The 13085-nt window shown below is 62.8% G+C and overlaps 4 non-coding genes across 4 annotated transcripts; all 4 read left to right on the forward strand.

Annotated features, from left to right (window-relative positions):
• Positions 1-511: 511 nt before the first annotated feature.
• LOC142864988 (5S ribosomal RNA) lies at positions 512-630 on the forward strand. The gene has a single exon (XR_012915276.1). It is a non-coding gene; the product is annotated as a 5S ribosomal RNA (ribosomal RNA).
• A 3780-nt stretch (positions 631-4410) lies between these two features.
• Positions 4411-4529, forward strand: LOC142864989 (5S ribosomal RNA). Its single transcript, XR_012915277.1, has one exon. It is a non-coding gene; the product is annotated as a 5S ribosomal RNA (ribosomal RNA).
• Positions 4530-8310: 3781 nt separating this feature from the next.
• LOC142864990 (5S ribosomal RNA) lies at positions 8311-8429 on the forward strand. Its single transcript, XR_012915278.1, has one exon. It is a non-coding gene; the product is annotated as a 5S ribosomal RNA (ribosomal RNA).
• Positions 8430-12199: 3770 nt separating this feature from the next.
• LOC142864991 (5S ribosomal RNA) lies at positions 12200-12318 on the forward strand. Its single transcript, XR_012915279.1, has one exon. It is a non-coding gene; the product is annotated as a 5S ribosomal RNA (ribosomal RNA).
• Positions 12319-13085: the final 767 nt, after the last annotated feature.

Below are 13085 nucleotides of genomic sequence, written 5' to 3' on the forward strand. Positions count from 1 at the left end.
ACCCCACCCATGGGACACATCCCCAGAGAGAGACGCCCCATACACTGGCTGTGCCCCAGCCCTGGCCCGGGGGAATAGGCGGCAGCCCACCCACAGGGCCAGGGGGGGGCGCAGCTGAAAGGGGTTGTGGGGGAGGGCGGCCCCTGGCTGGGGTCAAAGGGCGAGCGTCCCGCGCGTGCGCAGTCAGCGGCAGCGACGCGCTGGGGGTGGGCAGCGGGTAGGTGAAGGAGGCCGGGCGAGGAGACGAGGGGGGCTGGGAGGGCTCCACCTTGGCGAGTCCAGCCGTGGAGGCGCATCTTGTGTGAGTGTGAGTGAGTGTGAGTGTGTGTGTGTGTGTATAGAGAGACAGCCCCCCACCCCGCCCCGCCCCGCCCATCACCCCCGACCCTGGGAGCCCGCGGGACCCGGCCGGCCCGGCCCGGCCCGGCGCGGGGCCTGGGGCGGGAGGCGGCGGCGGGGAAGCCCAGAGAGGCTCGGCTTCTCGAGCGGGGCAGGGGCGCCCTCCGCCGCCGTCTAGGGCCACACCACCCTGAACGCCCCCGATCTCGTCTGGTCTCGGAAGCTAAGCAGGGTCGGGCCTGGTTAGTACTTGGATGGGAGACCGCCTGGGAATACCGGGTGCCACAGGCTGCTGCTTTTTTTTTTTTTTTTTTTTTTTTTTGCCTCTTGTTCTGTCCCCTTTCTGGGAGCGCGGCGGCGGCCCGGGGTGGGGGTCACCCCCACCCTCAGCGCGCGCGCGGTGCCTGGCGCCCCAGCCCGCACCGTGGGGCCTCCTCTTGTCCCAAGCCGCGACACCGCCGCCACGCGGCAGCATGCGTGGCATCTGGACTGTCAGGTCTCAGACCAAAGGTCTGCTCTGTGGGAACCGACACGCTGGAGGAAACCTTGAGAGTCTGAGAGGGGAGGGAGTTCCAGAAGAAGGCCAGGATGTCATTTTGAGGGAGTATGTGACCAGAACTCGTCCCGTTGCTTTTGGGGTTCTATGGGCTACACGCAGGAATCTTTGGTGGTGGCACCTGATGTTGGGGGATCCGGAGTCACACCCAGACCTGCTCCACAGGCCTCCTTTTACTTTTCTCTTCGGATTCATTATTTTTAAAAAGTGTCTCTTACCTCTAGGATTGCATTTTCTTTTCTCTCTCTTTTCAAGCAGATGATGGGAGTACAAGTATTCAGGTGACATGTGTTGCCCGTGCCGCCCTCCCCCCTGTGTTCTTTTTTTTTTTTTTTTTTTTGAGACAGAGTCTCGTTTTGCTGCCCAGGCTAGAGTGAGTGCCATGGCGTCAGCCTAGCTCACAGCAACCTCAATCTCCGGGCTCAAGCAATCCTGCTGCCTCAGCCTCCCGAGTAGTTGGGACTACAGGCATGCACCACCACGCCCGGCTGTGTTTTTCTATATATATTAGTTGGCCAATTAATTTCTCTCTATTTTTAGTAGAGACGGGGTCTCGCTCTTGCTCAGGCTGGTTTCGAACTCCTGACCTGGAGCAATCCGCCCGCCTCGGCCTCCCAGAGAGCTAGGATTACAGGCGTGAGCCACCGCGCCCGGCCCCCCCTGTGTTCTTATTCATATACCTCTCATGTTGTTCCAGCGTATTGTGGGGGTACCAATGTTAAGGTCGGGTGCCTTGCCCTCTCCAAGCCTCCCCCCTCGGGTCAGAGCTTCAAGTGCGCCCATCCCCCAGTCGGTGCGCACCCACCCCATGCCTAATGGATGTGTATGCCCCTCCCCTCCCCCCACCCGCCCGACACCCACCCGATGAAGGTGATTCCTCTCTGTCCACTTAGGCGTCCATCCGTTCGTACCAATTTGCTGGTGAGCGCGCTCACGTGGTGCTCGTGTGTCCATTCTTGGGATACTTGGCCTACTGGAACGGGTTCCAGCTCTGGCCAGGAGAACACGAGAGGCGCCCTCTCACCGCTGCTCCTCACAGCCGAATGGCACTCCGTGGTGTCCACGTGCCACATTTTATTGATGCACTCCTGGATGGATGGGCACTCGGGTCGCTTCCACGTCTTTGGGATTGTGAATTGTGCCCTAACTGTAACCCTAACCCTTACCCAGCCCGTCTCCTCTGCCCCTGCCTGACGCACTCCTCCCCGGCCAGGCCCGTCACTGTCCTGGGCCCCCGCCTGACCGGCTCCTCCCCGCCCGGCCTGTCACCGTCCTCTGCCCCTGTCTGACACGCTCCTTCCCGCCCGGCCTCTCACCGTCCTCGGCCCCTGCCTGACCGGCTCCTCCGTCGCCTGGGCCTTCCAAGGGCTTGGTGTGGATGCTGCTTCCAGGAAGCCCTCCAGAAACCCGGCAGCAGGGTGGCCGCAGCAGTCTCCAGCAGCCGTCCCTAAGTCGCGTGAGTGCGGGGGACGTGCCCCCGCTGTGCCGCGGGGGCCCAGCCTGGTGTCTTCCCTGAGGCCCTGCGGCTGCCGGCTGGGCTGCCGCTCCCCGCAAGGGGAGAGCCGCGGAGGTGGGGACCGCCTCCTGATGGGGACGTACACGCAGCTCTCCACGTCGGATTCCGGGGCTCTCTGTCCTGCCCGAAGGCCCAGCTGGCCTGCGGGTCCTTAGAGTGGCAAAAACCTCCGAAAACTGAGACTGAGGGTCCGGTGGGTGTCTGCACTTTTGTGCTGGGCACCCCAGGGAGGCCCGGGGGCTGGCTGGACAACGTGGTCTGCTGGGCGGGGGGGGGGGTGTTGGAGGAGCAACTGATGCCCTTTGCACTTTGGGTAGCAAGAGTCTGAGGTGTCTCTGAGCCCTGTGCCCTGTGGGGGCGGGGCGGGGGGGAGGAGGAGGAGGAGGAGGAGGAGGTGGGAAGGGCGGGGCCTGCAGTCCTGTTCCCGGGGTGGCACGGCAAGTGGCTTCTTCCACAGGCTGCTTGGCCTGGGCTCCCTGCACCTGGGCCTTTGGAGGACCGGCCCTGTGCTTGCCAACACTTCCTGCAGGGACCCAGAGCTGGGAGGTGGCATCTCTCAGCCCTGGGTCGGGCAGAGCCCCAGCGGGCCATGCCCACAACCTCTCTCAGCACCGGTCCCCCAGAAGGCTCCTTTGGGACCAGGATTCTCTTGCGGTGACTCTTTAAGGTCTGGCCCCTGGATGGAGGGGCACCAGGAGTAGAGGAGCAGGAAGGGGAAGGGGGTGGCCATGCGAGGGGACACTTTGAGGCCAAGTCCCAGCTTCAGCCTGATCCTCCTGGGAACCCCGCTCTGAGACAAGGAGCCGGGCTTCGCATTCCCACAGCAGCCAGTCGTGGGCTGAGGACACCTGGGGCGTTGGGAACTCCCTGGCTTCTCCTTGGTTTAACATCTAGAGCTGCTTGTGAATCGCGCCGCCACACACACCCGAGCGCAGGTGTCTTCCGCACAGACTGCGGGCCTCGCTCTTCTGAATGCCGCTAGCTCGCCACCCACCCACGGGTGAACCTGGTCAGGGTGCTTTCTCTCAGGGGCAGACTCTTTTCCGGGCGGGCTACCGGTGTCTCTGTTTGCTCGTTTCTTTCTTCCATTTCGGGAAAGTCTTCCTTGCTGGCTGTGGAAATCTCCTATGCCTTCCCTCGCCTATTCTGTCAGCTTTAAAATTCTCTTTCAGTTGCCACCCTCACAGATGGATTAGGAAACTCTTTCCGGTGCACTCATTAGTGAAATGACCTCCAGGAAGCTGGAATCCAATATCTAATGGCCGATTTTTAGCGAGTCCACACGCCAGGGTGGTCGGGGTCCAATGCAGCCCCGGCCAGGCCCAGGCCCCTTGGACTGGGCCACAGGAGGACACTGAGGAGGGTCCCGGCCCCCACGAAGCGGTGCCGGCAGTTCTCCACGGGCTTGGGCGTTTTCCAGAGGTAGGAGATGGAGGGGACTGATTTCTTCAGCGCCCCCCAAACCACGCCACCCCACCAAACCCATGGGACACATCCCCAGAGAGAGACGCCCCATACACTGGCTGTGCCCCAGCCCTGGCCCGGGGGAATAGGCGGCAGCCCACACACAGGGCGAGGGGGGGGGCGCAGCTGAAAGGGGTTGTGGGGGAGGGCGGCCCCTGGCTGGGGTCAAAGGGCGAGCGTCCCGCGCGTGCGCAGTCAGCGGCAGCGACGCGCTGGGGGTGGGCAGCGGGTAGGTGAAGGAGGCCGGGCGAGGAGACGAGGGGGGCTGGGAGGGCTCCACCTTGGCGAGTCCAGCCGTGGAGGCGCATCTTGTGTGAGTGTGAGTGAGTGTGAGTGTGTGTGTGTGTGTGTAGAGAGAGACAGCCCCCCACCCCGCCCCGCCCCGCCCCGCCCCGCCCATCACCCCGGACCCTGGGAGCCCGCGGGACCAGGCCGGCCCGGCCCGGCCCGGCGTGGGGCCTGGGGCGGGAGGCGGCGGCGGGGAAGCCCAGAGAGGCTCGGCTTCTCGAGCGGGGCAGGGGCGCCCTCCGCCGCCGTCTAGGGCCACACCACCCTGAACGCCCCCGATCTCGTCTGGTCTCGGAAGCTAAGCAGGGTCGGGCCTGGTTAGTACTTGGATGGGAGACCGCCTGGGAATACCGGGTGCCACAGGCTGCTGCTTTTTTTTTTTTTTTTTTTTTTTTTTTGCCTCTTGTTCTGTCCCCTTTCTGGGAGCGCGGCGGCGGCCCGGGGTGGGGGTCACCCCCACCCTCAGCGCGCGCGCGGTGCCTGGCGCCCCAGCCCGCACCGTGGGGCCTCCTCTTGTCCCAAGCCGCGACACCGCCGCCACGCGGCAGCATGCGTGGCATCTGGACTGTCAGGTCTCAGACCAAAGGTCTGCTCTGTGGGAACCGACACGCTGGAGGAAACCTTGAGAGTCTGAGAGGGGAGGGAGTTCCAGAAGAAGGCCAGGATGTCATTTTGAGGGAGTATGTGACCAGAACTCGTCCCGTTGCTTTTGGGGTTCTATGGGCTACACGCAGGAATCTTTGGTGGTGGCACCTGATGTTGGGGGATCCGGAGTCACACCCAGACCTGCTCCACAGGCCTCCTTTTACTTTTCTCTTCGGATTCATTATTTTTAAAAAGTGTCTCTTACCTCTAGGATTGCATTTTCTTTTCTCTCTCTTTTCAAGCAGATGATGGGAGTACAAGTATTCAGGTGACATGTGTTGCCCGTGCCGCCCTCCCCCCTGTGTTCTTTTTTTTTTTTTTTTTTTTGAGACAGAGTCTCGTTTTGCTGCCCAGGCTAGAGTGAGTGCCATGGCGTCAGCCTAGCTCACAGCAACCTCAATCTCCGGGCTCAAGCAATCCTGCTGCCTCAGCCTCCCGAGTAGTTGGGACTACAGGCATGCACCACCACGCCCGGCTGTGTTTTTCTATATATATTAGTTGGCCAATTAATTTCTCTCTATTTTTAGTAGAGACGGGGTCTCGCTCTTGCTCAGGCTGGTTTCGAACTCCTGACCTGGAGCAATCCGCCCGCCTCGGCCTCCCAGAGAGCTAGGATTACAGGCGTGAGCCACCGCGCCCGGCCCCCCCTGTGTTCTTATTCATATACCTCTCATGTTGTTCCAGCGTATTGTGGGGGTACCAATGTTAAGGTCGGGTGCCTTGCCCTCTCCAAGCCTCCCCCCTCGGGTCAGAGCTTCAAGTGCGCCCATCCCCCAGTCGGTGCGCACCCACCCCATGCCTAATGGATGTGTATGCCCCTCCCCTCCCCCCACCCGCCCGACACCCACCCGATGAAGGTGATTCCTCTCTGTCCACTTAGGCGTCCATCCGTTCGTACCAATTTGCTGGTGAGCGCGCTCACGTGGTGCTCGTGTGTCCATTCTTGGGATACTTGGCCTACTGGAACGGGTTCCAGCTCTGGCCAGGAGAACACGAGAGGCGCCCTCTCACCGCTGCTCCTCACAGCCGAATGGCACTCCGTGGTGTCCACGTGCCACATTTTATTGATGCACTCCTGGATGGATGGGCACTCGGGTCGCTTCCACGTCTTTGGGATTGTGAATTGTGCCCTAACTGTAACCCTAACCCTTACCCAGCCCGTCTCCTCTGCCCCTGCCTGACGCACTCCTCCCCGGCCAGGCCCGTCACTGTCCTGGGCCCCCGCCTGACCGGCTCCTCCCCGCCCGGCCTGTCACCGTCCTCTGCCCCTGTCTGACACGCTCCTTCCCGCCCGGCCTCTCACCGTCCTCGGCCCCTGCCTGACCGGCTCCTCCGTCGCCTGGGCCTTCCAAGGGCTTGGTGTGGATGCTGCTTCCAGGAAGCCCTCCAGAAACCCGGCAGCAGGGTGGCCGCAGCAGTCTCCAGCAGCCGTCCCTAAGTCGCGTGAGTGCGGGGGACGTGCCCCCGCTGTGCCGCGGGGGCCCAGCCTGGTGTCTTCCCTGAGGCCCTGCGGCTGCCGGCTGGGCTGCCGCTCCCCGCAAGGGGAGAGCCGCGGAGGTGGGGACCGCCTCCTGATGGGGACGTACACGCAGCTCTCCACGTCGGATTCCGGGGCTCTCTGTCCTGCCCGAAGGCCCAGCTGGCCTGCGGGTCCTTAGAGTGGCAAAAACCTCCGAAAACTGAGACTGAGGGTCCGGTGGGTGTCTGCACTTTTGTGCTGGGCACCCCAGGGAGGCCCGGGGGCTGGCTGGACAACGTGGTCTGCTGGGCGGGGGGGGGGGTGTTGGAGGAGCAACTGATGCCCTTTGCACTTTGGGTAGCAAGAGTCTGAGGTGTCTCTGAGCCCTGTGCCCTGTGGGGGCGGGGCGGGGGGGAGGAGGAGGAGGAGGAGGAGGAGGTGGGAAGGGCGGGGCCTGCAGTCCTGTTCCCGGGGTGGCACGGCAAGTGGCTTCTTCCACAGGCTGCTTGGCCTGGGCTCCCTGCACCTGGGCCTTTGGAGGACCGGCCCTGTGCTTGCCAACACTTCCTGCAGGGACCCAGAGCTGGGAGGTGGCATCTCTCAGCCCTGGGTCGGGCAGAGCCCCAGCGGGCCATGCCCACAACCTCTCTCAGCACCGGTCCCCCAGAAGGCTCCTTTGGGACCAGGATTCTCTTGCGGTGACTCTTTAAGGTCTGGCCCCTGGATGGAGGGGCACCAGGAGTAGAGGAGCAGGAAGGGGAAGGGGGTGGCCATGCGAGGGGACACTTTGAGGCCAAGTCCCAGCTTCAGCCTGATCCTCCTGGGAACCCCGCTCTGAGACAAGGAGCCGGGCTTCGCATTCCCACAGCAGCCAGTCGTGGGCTGAGGACACCTGGGGCGTTGGGAACTCCCTGGCTTCTCCTTGGTTTAACATCTAGAGCTGCTTGTGAATCGCGCCGCCACACACACCCGAGCGCAGGTGTCTTCCGCACAGACTGCGGGCCTCGCTCTTCTGAATGCCGCTAGCTCGCCACCCACCCACGGGTGAACCTGGTCAGGGTGCTTTCTCTCAGGGGCAGACTCTTTTCCGGGCGGGCTACCGGTGTCTCTGTTTGCTCGTTTCTTTCTTCCATTTCGGGAAAGTCTTCCTTGCTGGCTGTGGAAATCTCCTATGCCTTCCCTCGCCTATTCTGTCAGCTTTAAAATTCTCTTTCAGTTGCCACCCTCACAGATGGATTAGGAAACTCTTTCCGGTGCACTCATTAGTGAAATGACCTCCAGGAAGCTGGAATCCAATATCTAATGGCCGATTTTTAGCGAGTCCACACGCCAGGGTGGTCGGGGTCCAATGCAGCCCCGGCCAGGCCCAGGCCCCTTGGACTGGGCCACAGGAGGACACTGAGGAGGGTCCCGGCCCCCACGAAGCGGTGCCGGCAGTTCTCCACGGGCTTGGGCGTTTTCCAGAGGTAGGAGATGGAGGGGACTGATTTCTTCAGCGCCCCCCAAACCACGCCACCCCACCAAACCCATGGGACACATCCCCAGAGAGAGACGCCCCATACACTGGCTGTGCCCCAGCCCTGGCCCGGGGGAATAGGCGGCAGCCCACACACAGGGCGAGGGGGGGGGCGCAGCTGAAAGGGGTTGTGGGGGAGGGCGGCCCCTGGCTGGGGTCAAAGGGCGAGCGTCCCGCGCGTGCGCAGTCAGCGGCAGCGACGCGCTGGGGGTGGGCAGCGGGTAGGTGAAGGAGGCCGGGCGAGGAGACGAGGGGGGCTGGGAGGGCTCCACCTTGGCGAGTCCAGCCGTGGAGGCGCATCTTGTGTGAGTGTGAGTGAGTGTGAGTGTGTGTGTGTGTGTGTAGAGAGAGACAGCCCCCCACCCCGCCCCGCCCCGCCCCGCCCCGCCCATCACCCCGGACCCTGGGAGCCCGCGGGACCAGGCCGGCCCGGCCCGGCCCGGCGCGGGGCCTGGGGCGGGAGGCGGCGGCGGGGAAGCCCAGAGAGGCTCGGCTTCTCGAGCGGGGCAGGGGCGCCCTCCGCCGCCGTCTAGGGCCACACCACCCTGAACGCCCCCGATCTCGTCTGGTCTCGGAAGCTAAGCAGGGTCGGGCCTGGTTAGTACTTGGATGGGAGACCGCCTGGGAATACCGGGTGCCACAGGCTGCTGCTTTTTTTTTTTTTTTTTTTTTTTTTTTGCCTCTTGTTCTGTCCCCTTTCTGGGAGCGCGGCGGCGGCCCGGGGTGGGGGTCACCCCCACCCTCAGCGCGCGCGCGGTGCCTGGCGCCCCAGCCCGCACCGTGGGGCCTCCTCTTGTCCCAAGCCGCGACACCGCCGCCACGCGGCAGCATGCGTGGCATCTGGACTGTCAGGTCTCAGACCAAAGGTCTGCTCTGTGGGAACCGACACGCTGGAGGAAACCTTGAGAGTCTGAGAGGGGAGGGAGTTCCAGAAGAAGGCCAGGATGTCATTTTGAGGGAGTATGTGACCAGAACTCGTCCCGTTGCTTTTGGGGTTCTATGGGCTACACGCAGGAATCTTTGGTGGTGGCACCTGATGTTGGGGGATCCGGAGTCACACCCAGACCTGCTCCACAGGCCTCCTTTTACTTTTCTCTTCGGATTCATTATTTTTAAAAAGTGTCTCTTACCTCTAGGATTGCATTTTCTTTTCTCTCTCTTTTCAAGCAGATGATGGGAGTACAAGTATTCAGGTGACATGTGTTGCCCGTGCCGCCCTCCCCCCTGTGTTCTTTTTTTTTTTTTTTTTTTTGAGACAGAGTCTCGTTTTGCTGCCCAGGCTAGAGTGAGTGCCATGGCGTCAGCCTAGCTCACAGCAACCTCAATCTCCGGGCTCAAGCAATCCTGCTGCCTCAGCCTCCCGAGTAGTTGGGACTACAGGCATGCACCACCACGCCCGGCTGTGTTTTTCTATATATATTAGTTGGCCAATTAATTTCTCTCTATTTTTAGTAGAGACGGGGTCTCGCTCTTGCTCAGGCTGGTTTCGAACTCCTGACCTGGAGCAATCCGCCCGCCTCGGCCTCCCAGAGAGCTAGGATTACAGGCGTGAGCCACCGCGCCCGGCCCCCCCTGTGTTCTTATTCATATACCTCTCATGTTGTTCCAGCGTATTGTGGGGGTACCAATGTTAAGGTCGGGTGCCTTGCCCTCTCCAAGCCTCCCCCCTCGGGTCAGAGCTTCAAGTGCGCCCATCCCCCAGTCGGTGCGCACCCACCCCATGCCTAATGGATGTGTATGCCCCTCCCCTCCCCCCACCCGCCCGACACCCACCCGATGAAGGTGATTCCTCTCTGTCCACTTAGGCGTCCATCCGTTCGTACCAATTTGCTGGTGAGCGCGCTCACGTGGTGCTCGTGTGTCCATTCTTGGGATACTTGGCCTACTGGAACGGGTTCCAGCTCTGGCCAGGAGAACACGAGAGGCGCCCTCTCACCGCTGCTCCTCACAGCCGAATGGCACTCCGTGGTGTCCACGTGCCACATTTTATTGATGCACTCCTGGATGGATGGGCACTCGGGTCGCTTCCACGTCTTTGGGATTGTGAATTGTGCCCTAACTGTAACCCTAACCCTTACCCAGCCCGTCTCCTCTGCCCCTGCCTGACGCACTCCTCCCCGGCCAGGCCCGTCACTGTCCTGGGCCCCCGCCTGACCGGCTCCTCCCCGCCCGGCCTGTCACCGTCCTCTGCCCCTGTCTGACACGCTCCTTCCCGCCCGGCCTCTCACCGTCCTCGGCCCCTGCCTGACCGGCTCCTCCGTCGCCTGGGCCTTCCAAGGGCTTGGTGTGGATGCTGCTTCCAGGAAGCCCTCCAGAAACCCGGCAGCAGGGTGGCCGCAGCAGTCTCCAGCAGCCGTCCCTAAGTCGCGTGAGTGCGGGGGACGTGCCCCCGCTGTGCCGCGGGGGCCCAGCCTGGTGTCTTCCCTGAGGCCCTGCGGCTGCCGGCTGGGCTGCCGCTCCCCGCAAGGGGAGAGCCGCGGAGGTGGGGACCGCCTCCTGATGGGGACGTACACGCAGCTCTCCACGTCGGATTCCGGGGCTCTCTGTCCTGCCCGAAGGCCCAGCTGGCCTGCGGGTCCTTAGAGTGGCAAAAACCTCCGAAAACTGAGACTGAGGGTCCGGTGGGTGTCTGCACTTTTGTGCTGGGCACCCCAGGGAGGCCCGGGGGCTGGCTGGACAACGTGGTCTGCTGGGCGGGGGGGGGGGTGTTGGAGGAGCAACTGATGCCCTTTGCACTTTGGGTAGCAAGAGTCTGAGGTGTCTCTGAGCCCTGTGCCCTGTGGGGGCGGGGCGGGGGGGAGGAGGAGGAGGAGGAGGAGGAGGTGGGAAGGGCCGGGGCCTGCAGTCCTGTTCCCGGGGGTGGCACGGCAAGTGGCTTCTTCCACAGGCTGCTTGGCCTGGGCTCCCTGCACCTGGGCCTTTGGAGGACCGGCCCTGTGCTTGCCAACACTTCCTGCAGGGACCCAGAGCTGGGAGGTGGCATCTCTCAGCCCTGCGTCGGGCAGAGCCCCAGCGGGCCATGCCCACAACCTCTCTCAGCACCGGTCCCCCAGAAGGCTCCTTTGGGACCAGGATTCTCTTGCGGTGACTCTTTAAGGTCTGGCCCCTGGATGGAGGGGCACCAGGAGTAGAGGAGCAGGAAGGGGAAGGGGGTGGCCATGCGAGGGGACACTTTGAGGCCAAGTCCCAGCTTCAGCCTGATCCTCCTGGGAACCCCGCTCTGAGACAAGGAGCCGGGCTTCGCATTCCCACAGCAGCCAGTCGTGGGCTGAGGACACCTGGGGCGTTGGGAACTCCCTGGCTTCTCCTTGGTTTAACGTCTAGAGCTGCTTGGGAATCGCGCCGCCACACACACCCGAGCGCAGGTGTCTTCCGCACAGACTGCGGGCCTCGCTCTTCTGAATGCCGCTAGCTCGCCACCCACCCACGGGTGAACCTGGTCAGGGTGCTTTCTCTCAGGGGCAGACTCTTTTCCGGGCGGGCTACCGGTGTCTCTGTTTGCTCGTTTCTTTCTTCCATTTCGGGAAAGTCTTCCTTGCTGGCTGTGGAAATCTCCTATGCCTTCCCTCGCCTATTCTGTCAGCTTTAAAATTCTCTTTCAGTTGCCACCCTCACAGATGGATTAGGAAACTCTTTCCGGTGCACTCATTAGTGAAATGACCTCCAGGAAGCTGGAATCCAATATCTAATGGCCGATTTTTAGCGAGTCCACACGCCAGGGTGGTCGGGGTCCAATGCAGCCCCGGCCAGGCCCAGGCCCCTTGGACTGGGCCACAGGAGGACACGGAGGAGGGTCCCGGCCCCCACGAAGCGGTGCCGGCAGTTCTCCACGGGCTTGGGCGTTTTCCAGAGGTAGGAGATGGAGGGGACTGATTTCTTCAGCGCCCCCCAAACCACGCCACCCCACCCCACCCATGGGACACATCCCCAGAGAGAGACGCCCCATACACTGGCTGTGCCCCAGCCCTGGCCCGGGGGAATAGGCGGCAGCCCACCCACAGGGCCAGGGGGGGGCGCAGCTGAAAGGGGTTGTGGGGGAGGGCGGCCCCTGGCTGGGGTCAAAGGGCGAGCGTCCCGCGCGTGCGCAGTCAGCGGCAGCGACGCGCTGGGGGTGGGCAGCGGGTAGGTGAAGGAGGCCGGGCGAGGAGACGAGGGGGGCTGGGAGGGCTCCACCTTGGCGAGTCCAGCCGTGGAGGCGCATCTTGTGTGAGTGTGAGTGAGTGTGAGTGTGTGTGTGTGTGTATAGAGAGACAGCCCCCCACCCCGCCCCGCCCCGCCCATCACCCCCGACCCTGGGAGCCCGCGGGACCCGGCCGGCCCGGCCCGGCCCGGCGCGGGGCCTGGGGCGGGAGGCGGCGGCGGGGAAGCCCAGAGAGGCTCGGCTTCTCGAGCGGGGCAGGGGCGCCCTCCGCCGCCGTCTAGGGCCACACCACCCTGAACGCCCCCGATCTCGTCTGGTCTCGGAAGCTAAGCAGGGTCGGGCCTGGTTAGTACTTGGATGGGAGACCGCCTGGGAATACCGGGTGCCACAGGCTGCTGCTTTTTTTTTTTTTTTTTTTTTTTTTTGCCTCTTGTTCTGTCCCCTTTCTGGGAGCGCGGCGGCGGCCCGGGGTGGGGGTCACCCCCACCCTCAGCGCGCGCGCGGTGCCTGGCGCCCCAGCCCGCACCGTGGGGCCTCCTCTTGTCCCAAGCCGCGACACCGCCGCCACGCGGCAGCATGCGTGGCATCTGGACTGTCAGGTCTCAGACCAAAGGTCTGCTCTGTGGGAACCGACACGCTGGAGGAAACCTTGAGAGTCTGAGAGGGGAGGGAGTTCCAGAAGAAGGCCAGGATGTCATTTTGAGGGAGTATGTGACCAGAACTCGTCCCGTTGCTTTTGGGGTTCTATGGGCTACACGCAGGAATCTTTGGTGGTGGCACCTGATGTTGGGGGATCCGGAGTCACACCCAGACCTGCTCCACAGGCCTCCTTTTACTTTTCTCTTCGGATTCATTATTTTTAAAAAGTGTCTCTTACCTCTAGGATTGCATTTTCTTTTCTCTCTCTTTTCAAGCAGATGATGGGAGTACAAGTATTCAGGTGACATGTGTTGCCCGTGCCGCCCTCCCCCCTGTGTTCTTTTTTTTTTTTTTTTTTTTGAGACAGAGTCTCGTTTTGCTGCCCAGGCTAGAGTGAGTGCCATGGCGTCAGCCTAGCTCACAGCAACCTCAATCTCCGGGCTCAAGCAATCCTGCTGCCTCAGCCTCCCGAGTAGTTGGGACTACAGGCATGCACCACCACGCCCGGCTGTGTTTTTCTAT

Source organism: Microcebus murinus, chromosome 27 (genome assembly GCF_040939455.1).
Source record: "Microcebus murinus isolate Inina chromosome 27, M.murinus_Inina_mat1.0, whole genome shotgun sequence".
Lineage (NCBI taxonomy): Eukaryota > Metazoa > Chordata > Mammalia > Primates > Cheirogaleidae > Microcebus > Microcebus murinus.